The sequence below is a fragment of the Leptinotarsa decemlineata genome, unplaced genomic scaffold, assembly GCF_025532065.1.
Source record: "Leptinotarsa decemlineata unplaced genomic scaffold, Ldec_3_MD MMD2_P_RNA_scaffold_5, whole genome shotgun sequence".
In the NCBI taxonomy this organism is placed as follows: domain Eukaryota; kingdom Metazoa; phylum Arthropoda; class Insecta; order Coleoptera; family Chrysomelidae; genus Leptinotarsa; species Leptinotarsa decemlineata.
Window position 1 is genome coordinate 3921801 of NW_027412532.1, and position 22825 is coordinate 3944625.

The 22825-nt window shown below is 37.5% G+C and overlaps 2 protein-coding genes across 2 annotated transcripts in view; one reads left to right on the forward strand and one right to left on the reverse strand.

Annotated features, from left to right (window-relative positions):
* The window catches only part of LOC111509003 (uncharacterized), a 78959-nt gene that overhangs the window by 42107 nt on the left and 14027 nt on the right, over window positions 1-22825 (reverse strand). The window lies entirely within an intron of this gene.
* Window positions 5388-22825, forward strand: part of LOC111513365 (Cuticular protein 97Eb) — an 80925-nt gene continuing 63487 nt past the window's right edge. Inside the window, exon 1 of the mRNA XM_074169271.1 lies at window positions 5388-5406. The gene's annotated coding sequence lies outside the window, so the exon portion shown is untranslated. The remainder of the gene's footprint in view (window positions 5407-22825) is intronic.

Here is a 22825-nt window from a genome sequence, read left to right on the forward strand (position 1 = left end):
CTGTAACTTCATCTAGCTTTTCCTAATACGACTAATAACCAGTCCGTGCAAAGCTTATTGTTAAATCATCTGAAAATGGAATTTTTAACAGGTGATAATCGACTGTACTGTCAAACATGCGCCAAACTAACTGACTGTTATAAGGAAACAAGTATAGCTGAGGCTTCAGTCAATTTAATAATAACACTGATGATTTTCAAACAAGACTCAACCTCTAACGGAATAAGATGAAGATTTCAACCTAGCAGACCACTATTATAATATTCATGCAGTCATTGTTCACTGTGGTTCTGGCGTTGAATTTGGTCATTATTACGCCTTGGTCAAAGAAGAAACGGACTGATTTAAGTTTGACGATAGTCGTGTCACGAAGTGTTCTGGTGATGCATTGAATTTATTGGAGCCTCTGGAGACACCCTACATTTTGTTTTGTAAGAGAGAGGACATTGTTGCATCAAGATCTTCAGATGATGTGCTGCAGGTTTTTCCGGGTTTTCCTGCAGCTGAGAAAGCAAATGCACCACTGGAATCAATGAAGTCGCCCCGGAGCGCCAATTAATTTTTATTGTTGTTTTTATTACCGTTTTCAGTCTAGTTGGATATGTTCCGCATTTCAAGGATCCGTTCATTATGTATGATATAGGTTTTACAATTTACACAATGCACACAAAGTAAACAAACTATGTAGCAAATGTTTCAAATTCGAAGACGCTGTGTTGTTTAATATTTGCCTGGCAGCCATCAATAACGAACGTTTTTGGTGAATTTCTGAAAATTAAGAAAATTGGTCATCGTTATGTGGTATTTTTATTTGAAAGGACTCAGCCCAACCAAAATAAAAGCTGAACCAGATTCTTCTTTGGCTGAGTCTGCTCCTTCCTTTACAACAGTAAAATTTTGGGTTGCAGAGTGTAGACGAGGTCGTACGAGCATCGCAGTGATCGACCAAATGAGGTGACGACTCCAGAAACGGTGAAGAAAACCCACAAAGCGCTACTGAACGATTGTCGACTGAAAGTGCATGAGCTAGTAGACTTGTTAGGCATTTCAAAAACTGCAGTACATCGTTCATTCTCTGAAAATTTGACCAAGAGAAAGCTGTGTGCAAGGTGGGTGCCGCGTTTGCTCACACTCGAGCGAAAAGAGTGTCGTCAAGATGTTCTAATTGAGCGTTCAGCCAAGTTTCACAGCAACAAAGCGAAATTTTTGCGTTGTTTCATAACCGTGGATGAAAGATGGGTCCATCACTTTACTACTCCCCATAGTTAGCCCCCTTAGAAGAAGTGATGTTGGCAGTTAATGACTATTTGAGGAACCAGTCAGTTCTAATTATGAAAACGGTATCGAACTTGTTGAACGTCGCTGGGAAAAGTGTATACAGCTGCAAGGTGATTATGTTTGAGTAAAATAAATAAATGTTTTCTCATAATGTTTGTATTTTGTTGGCCAGGTACTTCTAGGACCCCCCTCGTATTCCAATAAATTTTCAAATTAATTTCGATGTCTTCATACCTTTTTAGCAGCTGTGAATAATAATTCATTTCCCAGTTAGGTTTTGTTTAGCTCACGGTATCGTGTGAAAAAGCATGAACTATTCGCAAGGTGACCCATTTGCTCAATTTTTAGGAACTGTAGCAATGAGCAGTGTTAAATTGAACTCGTTTTCGAAATAACTACTTTGTGTAACTACCACATCAACAATTAATAATTAACGCATATAAATTAACTTTCTGAAGTGTGTGAACAATAGTAATCATATGTATTGAAACAACGTTTCCGTTGCGCGATTGAAATGTGTGAGTATGTTCGACATAACCAATAATTTGAAACGGAGGACAGTCTGAGAGTTATATAATTTGATATTTATGTCCGTCTGTATTTGGTTTTTCTGTGGGAGATCATTACGCATATACTTGGAACGCTAGGCGGATCTGTATAACGGGATAGAAGAAAAAAACTGTAATTCCAAATAACTGCGACCAAAAATACGTATTGTAATAATAATGTAACGACATCCTCAAGCGTGGTGTGTCTTCACGTCAATCAAATATAAGCAAATCAAAAACTTGAAAGGACCTAGATCCTCCTCTTTTCAGCCTTCAAAGCGAGATTGTTCTCGAGGAAAATATTCTGAGGTCATTTGCTTGTAGAAAACGACTTCGTAATGATGGATATTTGGTGTTGTAAAAAACACTCATGAAAGTAATGACTCGAAAGTCTTGTCCGGCCATCAGTGGTCTCATCAGTACCACACCGTCAGCGGCCATGGACATCCTTCTAGATCTACCTCCTCTCCATATTTTTCTGGAGAGAGAGGCTAGATGGATTGCATATAGACTTGTGCACATTGCCAGTTGCACAAATCAATTCAATGCAGAGTGCAACAAACTGTTGGTAGACACTGGAAGTCACAGTAGATAGTTGTTGGTCACAGATGGATCAAAAACACCTTCCGGTTCCAGTGCAGGTGTTTCCATTTGCAGACTCACGACAGAGATATCAACCTGCCTAGGAACCTAGGCAGGTTCCTATTTTGGGATGAGAGCACAAATTTGTGGGGTGAGATTGTGCCATTTAGTGGCACAATTTAAGTTCTCACATAAATGCAAAAGTTATATAGATCTCTGATATGCAAATGGCATATCCTTTATTGCTTTGCCCCCAAACGCTACCCACCTGCTACAACCTCTAGATGTAGCATTGTAAAGACCTGTTAAAATTGCCTGGAGAAAGATTTTAAATGCATGGAAAGAACATATTCGCAATAGTCGCCGCATGACAGTTCCCAAAGATGAATTTCCAGGATTGCTGAAAAAACTCTTGGATATTTTACAGGAAAATTGTGCTCAAAATCTCATAGCTGGCTTCCGTAAATGTGGTATTTTTTCTGCAAATCGTCACGAAGTATTACAAATGCCCTTGTATATGTTGAATTTCTTATATGATACGCTCCTGTCATGTTTTATGACAACTGTCATGATGACGGAAGAATAGAGATTGTCAAACAACGACAGTTAGAAATGTTGGTTTTTGTAACTCCGTAAAATATATATTCATTAAATATATGCAACAGCATTCTCAATTACCAGAACCAGCACAGATTCGAGCGGTAGCGATAGGAGTACAGAAATAACGATACAGATACATTCCCCTTCAACAGCAAGGCACTCCAGCACCACAAGATTATACATTGGTCCTTCGAGCCGGATATCTATTATTCAAAGAAGGGGAGCAAGGACGGAAGATACAAAGCGGGAGAATCCATGAGTCCTTTCCTTTTCTTTCTACCATATACTGTTGAAGCCTTACCTGTAGTAAAAGCATTGATTGGTGAAATATTTATTGAAGACCTCAATTCGAAGAGACCGACCATCACGTCTACAAGGACCAAGAAGAGAAAAAGAGGAGTTAACGTTCCTCCAGGAAAAAGTATGACAGCGTCCGACATCAACCGCACGACACAACTTACCAGTGAGTTTGAATCAACCTTCAACTTCATCAGAACAGGCTCATGAGCAACCTAATCTTCCTGATTTCTTGATAGCGAAAATATCAGTACAGGACATGTTTCTTATACAGAAAGCGATGAAAGTCCCTGTTCACTTCAACTGAGCGAGCGATCTGATACAGACATGGTAGCCATCGAAATTCCTGACACAAATGTGCAGAAAAACGAAGTTAGTACTGGTGAATATGTACTTGTTATGTACGGAAATCAACGGTATCCAGGACAAGTAAAAGAAGTGGCTGAGCATTCACTTTTGATTTCTGCAATGGAAAAAGTGTGGGAGAAATTGGAAGTGGCCCAGTAAACCAGATGCGATTTGGTATTTCTATGATGACATTGAACGAATAATTGACAAGCCATGTCAAATATTTAAGAGAGAAATCTTCAAGGTTCCTGAATTACCGTAACTTAAATATTTTGCTCATTAAAATTTGATTTATTTTGTGCCTGACGTTATTAGTTTGGTTTTTATTTAAGAGACACATTTCTCTTCTATTTGTATACAAATTCTTCATAGAATATATATTTTTTGTACACAACTGTGTAAATTTATTCAGCTCTATATTTATTGAATGAAAAGATAAAGGTGAGAACATATGCCATTTGTGTTTCTCTATTGAATATGCATTGAAAACCGATATGGCACATAATCACTCCAATAGCTGGGTTGAAATTGTGCCAAAAATATATCAGGTTTCGGACATAACTAAAATCATTTCTATACTTCCTTGTACTGTGATGAATTCGCAAATTAAGCGGAGTTTAATTGTCAGTCATATATTAAATTTTTTTCTAACAATATTTTCGCAACAACATGAAAACATGAAAAAGTTGCACATATTGAACTCATTTCACGGTAATGAAAAGTCAACAAACGCCAATAAAAATTCTCTGAGAAAATGTTCAGAACAATTTTTTCAAATCAACTCCTAACCATTTTTCAACATTATTCTTATGATAATTGTAGCATATTTTCACAGTATGCCTTTCGTTTTTTTATCCTTGATTGACAATGTTTGTATTGGTTTCATTTGTCTTTTGATTTGGCAAAAATTCCAATGGAACTGAATTTATATTAGCTGCAAATACTTTGTGAATAAACAAAAATAATGTCAGCATACAAAACCTACATTCCAGTTCATTTTATGGAACGTCAGTCATCAAGAAATCAATTAACTCCTGTTTTTTTTGCTGAATCGCTAATGAGAATGGAAACCATAACAAATCTGGATTTAAATAATTATTATCATCTTTTTCGTTCTGAGTTTGGGATTCCCTAATTATTATTTATATTCAACTACGCCAAAGTGAATTATCATTTCAGACGGCGTCTAAAAAACTCGACTCTACCCAACTGGAATGAAAATTAACATAAATAATTTCACTAATTTGGTGCGGCAACTTTTTCCGGTATGTGAAATAAAAACTAAATACCTGTGATCTATTCAAATTATCAACAAGTTATTTTTAATTGAATTAATATTTCTCATTAGACAGGTGTGGTACGACCTTGCCTGCGTATTTGAACCAATTACACCAGTTTGTTTCTATTACGTAGAAGTTCAAATCATTCAAAAAATCCACCATTCAAGTATGCATTTCCTTTGTATTCGACTTTTAATATACCGTCAATTGGGGTGACTTTGTCCTCTGGGGTAGCTTTGCCCGGTTTTGAAAAAACAGTTTCGCGCCTCCATAGTAAATAGCTGAAACGTCGTTTGAGGCGCTGCAGTCAATGAAACATACCTTCTCAATGACAACGAGGTATTCTATAGTTTATAGGTCGTTCGTGTAGGTCGTAGTGCTATCACTAATTAACTGTTTTACTTGTAACGTGTTCTACCCATGAAAATTTGAGCTCTTCAAAATTACATATACACAGCTTCTACGAAAACAAGGTGAGTTTCATCACTTATTATTATTATTAGTAAATGTAATGAAGAATTTAATCCACTTGCAATTTCGTTCCTGCACCCAACCTGTTGATTGTTATTAGAGGGGGCAATGTCACTCCACGTTTTACACGGAAATTGGGGTCACTTTGCTCACCTTTTATTTAAAATGTTACTTTGTCATTCAAGTTTTTTTACTTTCTCATCCTTCAGATAGAGCAAGCATTGAAAACACCAAAAAATACGACTTATTTTGTCCACAAAATATTATGTCCTTCATAACACTTCTCTATCGCCCTATTAGCCATGAAAAGACAACGTGTTACCTAGCTCTAGAACTAGAGTGCCACCAAGATTTAGCCAAAGTTTCGGTAGATAATAATATTATCCTAAGGTGGGTTAAAGGGCATCACAGGAATGAAGGTAATCGCATTGCCGACTCTTTAGTCGGCGGGTCGGCGGTGTTCGGCGGGTCTTGCCCTACACCTGCCGATATGAAGGAGATGTCTCCTAGTGACCTGTCAATCTTTCTGAAAAGAACAGGATGAACGATGACCTAGGAGGACAACTCCTCGGGAGGATGTACAATGGATCACATTTGGCCTAAATGCTGTGGATCTACACTCACCCTCCCCAGATACAGACAGAATACTTCTGTCGACAGTCCTGTCAACTGTACTAGCAATTTTGGTCTTCACTGTAGTTGTTGTAACACCCTGAGGAGGTGGGTTGGCCCATCTTTCATTTATAGCTTTGTCATACAAAGAAAACATCTGTTGGGCAAAGTGACCCCACTTCACGAAGTGACTTTGTCCACTCATATTTTATTTTTTATTTAAGAGGGATAATGATATAAAAACAAAATAACTATATAAGTCACATCTACAAACCACTTTCTAAAGGTACAAATTTTATCTAGGATGTCAAAAAAATGTGAAAATTATCAAGCTAAATTTTAAAATGTCACTCCAATTGATTGGTTTAGACCGCGATTTTACTGCACCATCCATAACTTTTTGTCTCTCCTGGTGTCAATGTGGAATTGAAGTATCTAGGCCTGACCTAGAGATGGTGGTAGTTGTTTGGAAAATATCACTGTATTAGAAAGTACATAATCTATAAAGCATATGTTTCAAGTTTGAAGACGCTGCGTTGTTTAGAATATAAATTGACTTGTGGTCAAACGAGGAAAACCTTTTCGCATAGAATATAAAACTGAGATAAAATATTCTTTTGACGAAAATCATAAATAGAACGAATAATCTAAATAGCAGGGGAGCCCACGATGCAAAATGGGGATTTACTCGAACGTCATTGAAACGTATTAGGTTGCAAAGCTTAGATGATAAGAAGAAAAATAATTTATATAATATACACCTTTTGATCGGTGGGGGAAAGGGCTATATATTTTTTAATATGTGAAAAAATACTGTTGCATGGACATACTCGAGCTGCCTTTCCCTTTCTTTACGTCACTCTAAAATTGTCAGATTACTGGAATATACACTTTTTAGCAGGTAATTAACTCACCCTACTTCAATCTGACGCGCTCGAGAATTTCTGATGATCAATTGTTTTTTACTAATCTGATCCTTTATCTCTCACAGACGGCCTTATATATGGGGCTCATATTTGGTGGAGGTACCGGGTGAAAGGCATCCCCCTGTATATTAATCTGCCGTGCTTTAGTAAATCCCTAAATTCCCGCTTGGGCTCCCCTATTAAAAGGAACAATTCGTCCAGGCCAGTCTCAACTCCCTACACTGTAGGTTAATGGACTGACACCTATCAGAAAACAACTACTCCCCTGGCTAATACCACGAGGGGCGTTGGATTATATCCAACACGTGTCAGTGCAGGATTCTTCACTGAAATTATTCCTGCATATGCTGTTGGCGATACAATTGCCGCAATGAACTTTCCATTATTGGAACACACTTGCAGACCGGTTTCGGGCTGTTTGGCACTCGTCAGTGCAAGGTAGTGTCTATCATCAACTTAAAATATATGATTTCCGATATTTGAAAATCTATTGCCTTCAGAGTATTATTCCTCCAACTAGGCCGAAGCCGACAACAAACAACAGGTTTTTCATCGCCCCATCTGCCTGTGAACGAGGTAACAAAGCGCATATCCGAAATTTGTCCAATTCCTCGTGTAAGGAAAGAAAACTGACATATAGTCATGGGCATACTTGAAGACTGGCTATGAATCAAATCATTTAAAGGAACAATTCATAAATAGAAAATTCTTACTGTTTTTTTTTGATTCATTCGGTCGTTACTTGATGAAGATCCATAGTAATTTCAACAACTTCACCTCACGATTTGATCCCCACAAAGTTTATTTGAAAAAATATAATCACAACATGTTTCGCTAGCACAGTAGCTTTTTCAACTTACACATGTTGTGATTATATTTTTCCAAATAAAGTGTAGTTTTTGAAATTCTTACTGCCAATAGAATATGTAGGTAAATCAAAACCAGCTGATAGTTATGAGGAATCTCAACTTCTTCAAACACACGAAATGTTTCCTCAAAAATTATGTTCATGGGCATTCTGATAATATTGACTCACTATTCGATTTTGTTTAAATTGTCTCATTTGAAATCATTTCTTCAATTCATGCCGGTTAGTGTTTGTTTTTGAACAAGAGACATATTGGGCTTATCTTGTGGTCTGCAAACTCAAAGGAATGAATAAAGTTGAACATAAACGTCTAATAAAAATGAATGCAGACATAAATAATTGGCTGATTATCATTTATTTTCAGTGGAACAGGTTTATTCGCACCTTTATAGCATTGTGTACAGTCAAATAGGATGATAATTGAAATACAGTAGTGGTTTTTCTGGTTGTATTAACTATAAAAATACTGGTACGAATGACTGTTTTGGCATTTAGTATTCCAGAAAAGACGGTAATGGCAATTTGCTACATTGAACCAGACAGAGAAATGCATCCAATACAAATGTATGAAGCATTCATTTCGAGACGGGATGAATATTATGAAATTTCAATTCCATCAACTTCCACATGTAAACCTTCTAAACGATGAGGAAGGAACTCCTGGGCAAAACTTTGAATCTGACTTTTTAAGGAAACTCTGTTCACTTCACAGATGAATCTTCTGACCACTATTCCTTGATAATTCCTCCGAAAGCATTGATTGAAGCACCCTTTATGTAGTTTTTTTGTTTGATGAACATTGAATTACGTTGTTCATGAAACAGGTGTGGGCAACCCAATAAGCCCGAAGGTTTTGGCTGAAGAATGTATCACTGATTTAATGTTGCTGAAACTGTTGTTGCTAATTTTGTCACTGATGTCTTCTTCTGAGTAATCACTTATGCGATGAGTTTCTCCATCATTGAACCAACGGGATGAGTAATTAGAAGTTAAACTGCTTGAAACTGACTTGGCTAGATATATGGCAGACCTATTGAGTTTGTGAGTGGATGATGATCCCAGAACTTGGTTCATATTCTTCTACATCTTCTGAGAACATACAAAAATAGTCAATTTGTTGCCACGACACTATTTTGGGTGAGCAATAGAAAATTTTACTCTGAATATCAATATCCAGTTACTCTCATTACAATGGATACCTTCTCAGATGGGTCTGCTCGAGATAATATTAATAACCCACTTACCTCTCACATCCGGTATATCGAATGCGATCAACTGCATAATGTCCTCTGATGGATCATAATCGTATGCAAATTTTCAGTTCATTACTCACTACCTCCGACCTACCGCATGCGGGTCGATCTCAGGTGAAACATTTGAGTAGGCGGAGTTAGATAATGCTCGAAAATATCGAACACAATCAGTTTGAGAATGCAATTGCTTTCTCTTACGCAAGAAACATCAACGACCTTCACGCTTTTGATTATTTTTGGTTTTGGTATGCGTTTCAAGTTTTTGTCACTGTCCCAAATTGTACGGCATTGCCGTGAAAGAATCCGAGTTCAATAAGATTTGGTATTGGGTTTTTAATAATTGAAAGAGTTTGAGAAAGAACTAGGCGTTTCACGGAAGTTGATTGGAGTATCGTCACGATTTTGAACATTGAAAGAAAAACAATGTTGTTGAAGAAATAAAATTGATGCCAAAGACAACTGTATCTCGAGAATCAAATTGGATATCTTTCAGGCGAGCAAGAAATCTGTCAAATGTTGAAAAACCAACTATTTTGTGACGTTAATGAAAATAGCTATTTATGATATGATTGTTGAGAGTAAGGTTTTATTTTGTGAGTGAAAAAGGTTGCGAAACGAGCGTAGGGAGTTGAGCAATTTCACGAACAAAATAAAACTTACTTTTAACACAAATATCATATCATACAACTGTCCTGTTTTCATAACAAAATAGATACATTCAATATTTCTATAAAGACACATTTTGACATCTCTTATCAGTTAAGTATTTTTATCATTTTTTTTATCGACCTTTTTTGGGTAATTGTCACCTTCCACAATCTGAAAAATATAAAAATTATAATGGAGAACTACAAGTGTAGAAAGGCAAACTTTTTAGTTTACTCCGATAAGTTACTGCGTAAAAATCAAAGTATTTTTCACAAAGAAAAATCTTCTATTTATCAGTAACTTGTCGTATTTAACAATTTTGCCTATCAAAAAAATTATTAAGAAATAATACTTATCTATTACGTTTCGGAGGCCAAAATCTGCCTCCGTCTTCAGAAATGGATACAAAATTCTTTTAAGACCAATTGTAAGTTCCATTGCATCTCCCTGTCAGAAATTAGCAAGATACCTTTTGGAAATTTTGAAACCAATCTCAGGAAACAGTATTAGTTTCCTAAAAAATACAACCCATTTCATAGATAAACTTACAAACATAACACTCAGTGATGGTGGTGTTCTGATGAACTTTGATGTTGAAAGTCTTTTCACGAATGTTCCTGTCAATAAAACTCTTCAAATTGTCGAATCCAGATTGAAATATGACTCAACTTTGAAACATCGAACGAAGTTGGATGTTAATTCTGTATTAGAACTTTAAAGATTATGTATAGACAATACCTATTTTCAATATAGAGATGATTTCTATCAGCAAGAATTTGGCATGGCTATGGGTTCCCCTTCATCTCCCATCTTAGGTAACACATATATGGAGTATTTTGAAGAATCTTTTGTTGAAACTTATCAGAATGGTCCCAAAGTTTGGTGGAGATACGTTGACGATATTTTTGCTGTTTGGAATAGAAACAATGATGACCTGAATACTTTTTTGAATTAAATCAACGAGCGGGAGCCGATAATAAAATTCACAATAGAGATTGAACAAGATGGTCGACTCCCTTTCCTTGATGTGATGTTGGAGAAGTCATCAGATCAATTTGATACAAATGTTTATCGGAAAAAAACACATACAAATAGATATCTCCACTAAACGTCAAATCATCATGCGAGTGTTAAAAAAGGTATAATAAATTGCCTTTACAAAAGAGCCAAAACGATATGCAATTCAACTGAAAATCTCAATAAAGAAATATCAATAATTAAATCTGTTTTGAAAGATAACGCTTATCCAGATTCGTTCATAAACTGAACGATAATTGCAATAGAAAATAAAGAGTCAATTAAAAACCAAACGAACATACAAACAGCTTCACAAATTCAACAACATCCAACTAATCAATTACCGACTCAACATCCACCGACACCTTCCACCTAATGAACCTCATTTTAAGAGACGTAAGCTAAAAGAATCAGCGTATATTATCATGTCTGGAGAGAATTGTATCTCGAATAGATCCTTAGAAATAGACCGTACTTGGCTACCCATCTTGAAGAAAATTTGGGATAGTGGCGAAATGGCAACAAAATGATATTGGAGAGTACCTTGTATTACATCGATTGTTTCAGTTGTCAATCAACAACATTGACATAATTTCATATTTCAAAACTTCTTTGACATCTGTCGAAGAAGTAAAGAAATAAGCTATTAAAGAAGGAATAACTGCGAATATATTCGAATTTTTTATCCATTTCTGAAGACGGAGGCAGATTTTGGCCTCCGAAGCGTAAAAGATAAGCATTATTTCTTAATAATTTTTTTGATAGGCAAAATTGTTAAATACGACAAGTTACTGATGAATAGAAGATTTTTCTTTGTGAAAAATACTTTGATTTTTACGCAGTAACTTATTGGGGTAAACTAAAAAGTTTGCCCTTCTACACTTTTATAAAGTTCTCCATTATAATTTTTATATTTTTCAGATTGTGGAAGGTAACAATTACCCAAAAAAGGTCGTGAAAAAAACTGATTTTTTCCTCAACAAAAAATTACTTTCATTGAATAGTATTTTTATGTTATCGCATTTGCTGTGAAGTGCCGTTACCAACAAACAGTATTGTTTACAGCCCACGCGTTTTATTCAAAGTCACATTTAATGTCTTCTGAACCTATCTAGAAGAGAAATAAAAAATATGGAACTTGTCAACTTTGTGGAGCAAGTCATCAATGATAAAGTCGAGCGCGCTCGTTAAAAATGGTGTTAATAAAAGCAAATATTTCAAGGTAATAGCATTCTTAAAGCGGAAAAATGAAAGTTTTAGGCTCATTCGAAATATATGGAGCCTGCTGGCGTGAAGAGCCGTGCCATTTATTAATAGAAGACATTCTCTCTGTATCTGTAGAGTAGGGAGGGTGAGTGTAAGCCCACGCACTTAGGCCACATGTGACCCATTGTACATCCTCCCGAGGAGTTGTCGTCCTAGGTCATCGTCCATCCTGTCCTTTTCAAGAAGGTGGACAGGTAACTAGGAGACATCTACTTTATATCGACAGGTGTAGGCCAAGGACTTGCCGAACACACACAATAACTACGGACACTCGTATAAGACATGCCTGACAGTTTCATCGTCCTGTTCACACGTCCTGCATAGAGGTGTGTCCACTAGCCTCATATTATGGAGGAGTTTTCTTACTTGACAGTGGCCAGACAGAAATTCTACTGTTAAGCATAGATTTTTCCTGGTCATCGCCAGATATTTCTTCGGCACCAGTTTCTCAGGGTCGTCCAGGGTGATCCTGACAAGACTGCATCCTTTGATTCCATCCCATCTCGTCAGGGGTTGAGCATGAGTGTGATGTTTGACTGGTTCCGTAATTGTCGAAGTCATCAAGCCGTTGGTGTCACTGAGTCCTAAAATTCTTAGTCCAGCCGCTTTCTTGGCTAAAGAGTCGGCAATGCGATTACCCTCACTCCTGTCGTGCCCTTTAACCCACCTCAGGATGATGTTACTATCTACCGAGGCTTTGGCTAAATCTTGGTGGCACTCTAGTACTAGCTCGAAGGTAACACGTTGTCTGTTCAAGGCTGACAGGGCTTGCCTCAACAAATAACAATATATAGCTTCGATAAATTCTGGGACACATTTCTCTGATCATCGTATTACGAATGTTATTGCGTAGTACTATATTGTTCAACATGCAGACGTCTTCCGAAAACCAGCAAATAACCTACATTAAGTTCACATGATTTTTTCGCAAAATGGTAGCAAAAGTAAGTTACTTGAATATGAGCATGTTATTGAGAAATACTCTGCGTAACTAGCTATTGTCGCCAAAGCAGCCATACAATAAAACGCCGTAAATCAAGATTTCTTCCTCGGACTGTACAGAAATTGTGGAATACACGGGAGTGGCTTCATAATCGTTTGAAATTCAGAATCGCGATCCACCTTGCAACTGCATGCTCAACAAAGGCGAAAAATCCTAACTAGACGATTACTATTCCTTATCCAACCATTTCCAATTTACCGGCTCTCTTCGTATAATTATTTATGGTTCATTGCCGGCCTCCGTATACCGTCATTTCACTATTTTGTAAAGAAATTTACGCAACTCTGTCTGAACTGGATCGTTAAATATTCACGATAACATTCGGTTATTTATGACTAGCTATATGGAGTAGCGTCCATCTTTGAAGAAAAATATCCTACTATAATTGTTTTAGGAATTTCGGTGTGAGGTTAAGAATTTCAAAGACCTCAAAGTGAACTGAAAAAAAAAACTGAATGAAGATGAACTGAAAGGAAACAAAATCCGGGCAACAGTGGTTGGACACCCAGGCACTTCCCAAATTCGAAAACCCACCGCTTGGACCAATCCATCAGAGCAGATTTCTATTGTGAGGGAAGGTTCCATCCTGCTCCACAACTGCTGACAACTTGAGTTGCGTTGGCAAAACTGCACTGATACAAATGACACTAATTTTGACTAATTGAATAAGACTAATGTACTGTGTCTGATAAATTCACCACATAAAAATAATGATTAGACCTCGTATTATACCACGCCGCTCATGATATACATAAAACTGCCGACGTTCGGTAACTATTTGGTTTCAATGACATTCAAATTGGCTTCGTATAGATTTGTATACAAATGTATGTAAGCTCAGAAGACATGGTATACGTGAATTAATGATAGGTTGAAAAGGAACAACAACCCTCACGAACACAATGAAAGCACTGAACAAAATTTGATCTGGCTATACACTGTATATTCAAGAAGGGATGTTGGATTGAAAAAAAATCAAATTTTTATTCGACCTTTCCATGACCAGCTCTTCAAATGAAGCTTAGTCTGTACTAACATCGGTGGAGCCTAGATCTTGAAAGATAAAAAGGAAGATAAAATGAATATGTTTGTCACAGATAGATACAATGCGAGGACTGACGGAAATGCTCAAAATGCACCTACAACCTGAATGGGGTTGGCCAAAGTGATATACACTGTCCGCCACTCGCGATGGAACACCCCATTTTACGGTAAAACATATTGGGGGGCAAAATAAGCTCAAAATTCCTTCAGATTCGTGATCAGGACTACCAAATCACTACGAATACACTTTTTTCCTGAAAAAATTTCAGGAAAAATCCGAATTTGTCTCACTTCTTATGGAAACACCCCCGTATCTTCCGTAGTATTCGAGGTGGAACGATGAAAATCTCAGGACTGATGGAAATGCTCAAAATGCACCTACCACCTGAATGGGGTTGGCCAAAGTGATATGCACTGTCCGCCACTCGCGATGGAACACCTCATTTTTAGGTAAAACATATATATTTTCACATACGCTTCCATACAATGATATACCCCCCATTTAAATACACGTTGTTCAGATCCACCCATGGGAAATAGTCCAGTGGGTGGATACCCGGAAAGCCACTATAATGGCTCCCTTCTTTCAATCCCACGGGCAACAAAATCAAAAATATATATATAAAATGACGTAGTGTACCGTTTTCAAACACTAATCAATCCTCATTATCAAAACTACCACAGATTTCCAGAGTGTGTTTCATTTCTATATCTTGTGCATTCTCAATATTTCGAGATGAGTCTCACCATTCAATAGTTCCTGATGAAAAATGAGCCAAGAACATGATCATCCAAGATACCGGCAGAAATGTTTTCACTGTCTCTGGCAGAATAAAATTATTCGTGAAGTTTCAGAAACCACAAGTCAATGGCACGTTGTATATCTTTTTCATATCCACAAATAGTGGTTGCTAAAAAATTTAAAACTTAGAAATATTTCATCATAACTTCAAAACACAGTGATAGTATAGATGCAGGTGAATACATTATATCCGTTTGAGTTCAGAACACAAAATGATCATTTGGGAGAGTTCCGAAGTATTTTGACATTCCCTGTTCTCATTTTCGGTAATGACCTCCCAAAGCACAACTATGAGAATGAGAACAGCAAATAAAATAATTCACCCCTGTTTGGGGCTCTGTTCACGAACTGTAGTCAAGACTACTTCATTATAGTTGATCGGCTCGAGTCTCAGACAAAGATTGGCCTTGGGTTGACTTGTCCGGTACTAAAGGGAAGTAAAACCCCGAAAGCAGTCTGTAGGTGATCGGTGATCACTTGGCTGATTTCAACGAAGTTCTGAAGCATCTGCAAGAATTATCACTTCGAAAAAACTTGCACAGATGTCTATCGTATACCTATAATCCAACAATTGCCGTGCTATTAGCCTCGAAATTATTCGCAACATTCTCGATAAAACATTTCGTCTGACGCCTTCAAGTAACGATGAACTGTTTTCAAATTGAGCTCCTTTTCAAATGATCAAATATCTCAAATTAAAAAAATGAAATCGCGTGACAGGCAATGACATGGTTCGCTCGATTTCAACAGAAAAAGGTAGAATATCGAAATATTTATTTATGTGAATCAAACTTGTTTACGGATCATTTAACGCAAATATAGCGTGAATGCCAAACACCGTTCGGTCAAAATAAACCCAAGGGAATATTCCGATGTTGCTCGGTTCCTAATTGATACAAGTCGTCTTGCTTAAGGGGGCTTTACACGCAACGATAAGTTGTAGCAATTTATCGTAGCGATCAGATTGTTGTGTGTAAACGGTAGCCTGTAGCGATTTATTGGAATTGAAGTTGGAGTGGATGGTTGAAGCCAGCCTCCATCAATTTCTGGAAATCGTAACGAATGCAAGTGAACAAACACCTCGTGAGTTTTTGATTGAATTCATAGAACTTCATAGAAGTTTTACCTGTTCGTGGCTCGACAGGAACAAAAAAGACCTAGCTTATAATGAGCTAGGCAAAAAGTTCAAGGAGTTTTTGAAAATCTGTTTTTAAATCTGTTTTTCCGTTAGTCAGCTGTCGCCCCCATACAAACAACAACTCTAAGAAGTTGGGAAACTTATGCGAGCTGAGGACTAACGATGTCTTACCTTTTCACGTGTGATTCCTAACACGGTTGCAGAATTATCCCAGCTTCAACCAGATAAATTCTCTCGAGAAAAATATCTGGTCGAGGCGGGAATCGAATACACGGCCTTCCAATGGGGAATGTCCCTCCCGACGAAAATCAAGTAAAACAATGCATTTTAAACTTATCTTTTCAACCTTTTTCTTTAAAAAATTATTTAAATACTCAAAAAAGAGGAATGAACATTTAAAGGCATTCGTTTCTATTTCACCATTTGGCAACATCCATTACAGCTAATGAAGGACATAAATCTGTTACCTGCATGAGACAAACAAAGGTAACATATTTCAGAGGCGTGCTGTTCTGTTCACTTATGTTCCGAGTTCCGAGACAATCTGTGACATATGACATTTTGTGCACCCAACCTATCTTCCTCTGTATAAATAAATAACAAAACAACTGTTGTTTATGTGGCTTGTATAGATGGTATTGAACTATAATTTTTATTTTGCCTTAATTGTCGATTTATAAAGATAATTTTTCTTTTTCAAAGTAGAATATCTAGGTACGTATTGGCGCTGTTGCCAATATGTGAATTAGAAACAAATCCCTTCAAAAATTGAAACCCAACATTTGAAACATCAATTTGAATATTTTTCGAAGTGAATTGGAAAATTTCATGAATCAAACTCAACTTTATTTCTTTCAAACTTGCATTGGCTCTAATAACCCAAATTGAGGAACATTCCCCATGGTGAGTCGGGCGCACTACCTCCGCGGCCAATTCCGTCTGCAGATAAAAACACTGTCGTAAAGAAATTAACGCGTTGTGTACAGTCTATAAAGAAGAAATCTGGCGCTGGTGCGGATCACATATACAAACCTAGTTTGTGGTATTTCGACCGTCTTCATTTCTCAAACGACCAGGACTTTGCAAGACCAAGTAAGTGACATTTGACAAGAAATCGTTACGATTTATCGTAGCGTGTAAAGCCCCCTTTAATTATACATATTAGATTAGATAATTTGTCAGTTTCGTAATTGTTGGTGTGGTTCATACTCTGTTCAGTAATAAATTCAACTGTGTTGAATAAATTTCGGAAACTCTGTTAACACTATAAAAACAGAACAACTTTTTTACAGTGAAGAATCGGAACTTTTAAAACACCCATTTCTCTCTCCGAATATTGAATTACTGGAAATATATGAATTATTGATATGAAGATTTACTAACAAGTGAAATTGAAGTAAATCCTCCATTTTTTCTCCTATACAGTTATATTTTGCTTGTTTTCAAAAATTTTAATACTTTGTCGTAGCTGAGATCAGTACTCATTAAATGGAAAAATTCGCTGTGAATTATTCAGTAATTCTGAGAAATTACCACGATTTGTTTCAAGGACAGAACACAAGCACTACAGGAAAATCCTTCAGGCGCTCTAAGAGCGGTGCCTGTGCGAAAGAAGTAATTCACATGGGGTTTGAATCGCTGGAGATTGAATCCGTTTGGAAAAACCAAATTAAAGAGTTCTCAAAACGGTGGAAGTTCAAGGTGTACTTAGTTGAACCTCGAAACGATGAGCAGCCACAGTCCGTCGCGTATTTCTGATATGTTTCGCTCTTGGTGAAATCAAATCCCGTGAAATTATCGACAGAAGAGAGACAAACCTCCAGCCTTTCTTAGATCTCCCAAGTGATGTTTACGTCTCCAATCAGGCAGATGGCTCTTTTCTGGATGGAATCCAGCAGCTTCAGGGTAAGTTTGGGGGCTCATCCTAGACAGGAAACTAACATTTCAGTCTCACGTACGGCAGATAATAGGAATGGTTAGACACGCCAGACAACGCCTGGCACCAATCATAGGACGCAGAAGCAACATGGGGCTGAAAGTCAAGTTGCTGATGATCAAAACCGTACTTATGCCCATAATACTGTATGCCTGCACTGCCTGGGGCCAGTGCGCACAGACATACAGGAAGAAGATACAGTCGCGAGCGTAAGGGCCGCCATAAACGCACCGTACTACATTCCCCACAGATTTATATACAGAAACTTGGAACTGGATACGCAATATGTGAACGTGTATATGAGAGAATATGCAGAAAGCGTGTTCGATATAGTCAGATCGCACAACAACCCAGCGCTACGCGATCTACACGATGCGTTGAATATAGATGACCCCAGATTCCGAGAAAGGGATAAACACCCGAGGCCAACAAAACAAAACCAACGACCACTCCCACGAGCCGCCGTCAGGCGACTCAGGTCAGCATAGTACTAATCAGACAAATTCTCTTTCAGGTAAGTTCAACGCAAAACAACTCGACCGCGATTCACTTAACCTCAGATTCACTGAAGAATGCTCGACGCTCATAACAATAGCCGCCGGATAGTTTTTGGGGGCCCCCATGCAAAAATTCAGTTGGGAATAGTTACGAAAGAATAGCACCGATCGCGAAAGAATAGCACCTAAAGGCTGACTTTCGACCAAAAGAGGTCAGATGTCAATCTTGCTGAAGTGCCCATCAGTAAGTTGAGGACCGCTCGGAGAGCGGGGGTGGATGGAGTGGAGTATTAGGTTTTCCTCGCAAACTAGTTGAGAGGCGAAGCTTTTACTTCAGGGCACTCAACCGGCAGGGGCACAATACTCCAAAGAAGGTCTGATCTGAGCTTTACGAAGCATCAAAATTTGCTGAGATGTTTACAGTTTTCTAGTTCGGAACAGTGTTCCAAGCTTTCGAGAAGCAGCCTTTGCAATTTCAGCGACAGGACTGTGCCAAGACATATTGTGTCCATTTCAATCCCCTAACAAACTTATCGAAGCAGAAAGCGGAATTGTCCGACCTGATATCATTATATCCGGTTCGGAGACATTTATGTTTTTGGGGAAAACCGAAGCCTGAGTTTTTGTGGCTTTGAATTGAACCTGGTTACTTTCACCGCAATCCTCATTGATGTATGCAACCTCCTTCTGCCGGTGAATATGTGCAACCGCAGCCAATGTCCTGGAATATCCAAATGAATCAACGAGACATGTGTGCTGTCGTCAGCAAAGCAATATATTGGATCCTTTTTTTTCTTCTATGATTCGTTGATATCAATAAAAAAGGATTGCAGACAATAGGTATCCCTGGGGAACACCAGCGTTGATAGTGAAAGTATTTGAGAGATATCCATCCACGGCCACTTGCAGGGAATGTGCTTTCAGCAAGCTAGAGAGCTTTTACAGAAATGACCCGACAAGCTGTAGCATCGAAAATTGATCAGCAAACCCTCATGTCACACACGGTCAAAGGCCTTAGAAATATCAAGCGCCACAGCTCTTGACTATCCATGTTCCTCAATGCGTCATTCCAAATATGGGTGGCATACGATAGAAGGTCGCCTGTTGATCTATGTTTCAGAAATCCATATTGATGATCGCTCAAGAAGGAGAAGCCTTAAAAATATTTGAGGAAATGGTTTTTTTTATGTGTAAAAGTAAAAAAGATCAAGCATATGGGAGCTGGCGCTCAGTTCTTTCGCTATTCCACTCACCGTTTGTCATGGGTCAGTCTCCACAACATCGAAACGTCGAACAGTACCTTCATTATTACTATTAATACCTGCCTCTTCCATTCTTCGGGCTGTTTCGACATTGCTTTGGTTCAATTCAAACCGTAGAGAGAAATTGACCTAATATTGCTCAACGACGTCATATGATAAGCTGAAAATGAATATATATTCTACCACCCGATACTATATTAGAATGTATCCTTCTATCCACCTTAGTTGGAAACGAATCCTTTCTCACCCAGACGGAGAACGTAATTAAAGCAAATGATTTTTGGCAGCCACACAATGGACAGCTAATTAATATTCTCGCTATTCTTGATATTTTGGCGACATCTAACAAGGTCGTTTTTCAGCAATAAACATTTCTTCGGAAGCAGGTACACTGTGAAAAAACGTGCCAAGATCGGGGATTCAGATAATGTATGCAAATCGACTGAAATATATTTGAAATATGGTTCTAATTTGTTAAACTCGACACGTAGGTATATATCAAATATGGTAAACAGTTTACTGATCCAGTATCAAAATGTTCGACAATGGAAACCCAATACGTGATTACACTCAATAAAAAAGTCACCATCAAGTTTTGTCATCTTCATCAGATGTTTTTGTGGGACTTAACAATTCAGGTGAATAAAAAACTATCAATTTTCAAGAATTGTTTGAAGGAACTATTGAAGATGATTTTTGATGTATGAATGCATCACCCACTTTGAAAGAATACATTGTTTGTTATCAAGATCCACTAAATACCTAGTTCATTCTCGGAATCACTGGGAGAAGGAAAAATTGAGAGCAGATGTTGGTTCACAGATGGATCAAAAACACCTCCGGTTCTGGTGCAGGTGTTTTCAGTCGCAGACCCAGGACAGAGATGTCAACCTGCCTAGGAACCCATGCGATTGTATTGGCTGTATAGGCTATTGATTTGTATTCGGAAAGATCGGAAGAATCCTACCTCATACACAAGTCAATAAAAATATTCTCGGGCAGTCAAGCGGCATCGGAAGCTCTTGGCTCATACCGAACAACGTCTAAATTGGTAGAAATTTGTCGAAAACGACTCTCCTCAATAGAAAGACTCAACAGATTGTCTCTGGTCTGGATTCCTGGCCATACTGCTCTCGAAGGCAATGAGGCTGTTGACTGCCTTGCAAAGGAGGGTGCTGCAAGCAGGTTTTGCTAAACAGAGATTGAACACCTGGATTTCTGGCAGAATCTTCCAGAATTGACTCACTCTAAGGCGTTTTTTCACCCTTCGAAGCTTGATACCAAACAGTTGTTGGACAACATTAGGGATGAAGTACGATGTCCAACAGGCCTTCTTGCAGGTCACTGTCATTTGAGTCATCATATGCAGAGACTTGGACTGTTAGAAGATAGTGTGTGTCGCTTTTGCTTGGAAAAAGATGAAACAGCACAGCATATACTTTATGCCTGCCCCGCTGGGGGTCGAATCAGCTTTTTAGAGTTCGACAGAGCCGTACTCTAATCATCTGACCTGAAAGACCACTCACCATGCAAACTAATTAGCTTCGTTAACGAGCTGGGTTCATTTGTTCGAGTGTGAATAGGTGTGAGCCACAATAAATCCTTGCGGGTTGCGATGGAGGGTCGAATACACCCACTCACTTTGGACCTAACCTAACCTACAAATAATTTGAAACGAAGTCTAGAACAGTAATTATTTTATAAAAATAACCCTTGATATGCTATCATTTTGGACGTTTGAATGTCATTGTGAAAAAATAAGTTTGGTAATGCAGTGAGGTCAAATCCTTGCAGCAAAATAGTAATTATTATGAAGATATTTTTTGGAAAAAGTTTCTGGGATGAACCTTTTTCAATTTTTCGAAAAGAAACGTTTTGGCTTTCTACTTCTTTGCAGCAGTACCTACGGTTCGAATATCAAGAGTTTCAATCCAAAAACAATTATTTCGTTGTCACCCGGTGTACATCTCTTTCAACATCCAATACTACAATATATCTAACCTCAAAAGTGGAATTTTTTTCCCAGAGATATCTCTATAGGGTTAAACAGTGGTGCGATTCAAACTCCTTATATTTCAATACAAATAAAACAAACATAGTTTGCTTCGATCTCAATTTTGACGACTTACTTGTAGAAAATTACGCTATAGTTAACAAAACTCAAACAAAATTTTTAGGGGTATTTATAGATGATGAATTAAAATTTGATGAACGTATAACAAATTTATGCAAAAAAAATAGCCTCTAGCTGCTATTCAGTTCGAGTTGTTTCTAACAGTCTCAGTCGATCCACAGCCAGAACTGTGTATTTTTCCTTGATAGAGTCGCAATTGAGATATGGAATTGCCTTTTGGGGCTTTTGTAGTCAACAACTACTAAATTCAGTATTCGCTCTACAAAAAAAAAGGTTTCAGATATATATGTAGGGCAAAATCACAAGACCACTGCAAACCATTTTTCATCAGTCAGAAAATTCTTACTGTAACTTGTTTATTCCTTTTAGAAACCGTTTGCCTAATTCACAAAAAATACTCCAACCCAGCAGTAAATAATATCAGACGTTACCACATGAGAGGAAGTCTGAATTTACCCTTGCCAATCCCAAAATTAGCAATTACAAAATTTTCTTCGATATAATATGAGAGCAAGAAAATATACAACCACCTCCCAATGTGTTATAGAGCAATATAATATTTAAAAAATTCAGAAAATTAGTTAAAGGAGTACTTCTGCAAAAAAGCCTACTATGTCTTAAAGGAATATTATGATAATGTATTTCAACTCTCAGTATTTCAGATGCTGACATATCTGTAATGATTCATTTATTCATCATCTGTAATGGTTTATATATTGTTTTCTTTATGTGTATTCGTATATTTACATTTTTCAACCCTATACTGATTGTTCATTGTATATCATAATTTTGATATTTTTTAAAAAAACTTCAACATTGTTGACCTCCTAAAGTTTTACTAGCTTTGTCAATAAGGATATCTTAGACAATAGAGCGTTATTGATTAATTGATTGACTTGTGTCTGACTCTCAATACAGTTCATGTAATCAATATTGTAAATTTTTAAAATACATCATTACCGGCTATTTTCCTAAAGTGTTGTATTGTGCTCACTAAATACAAACTGTTTCTGTT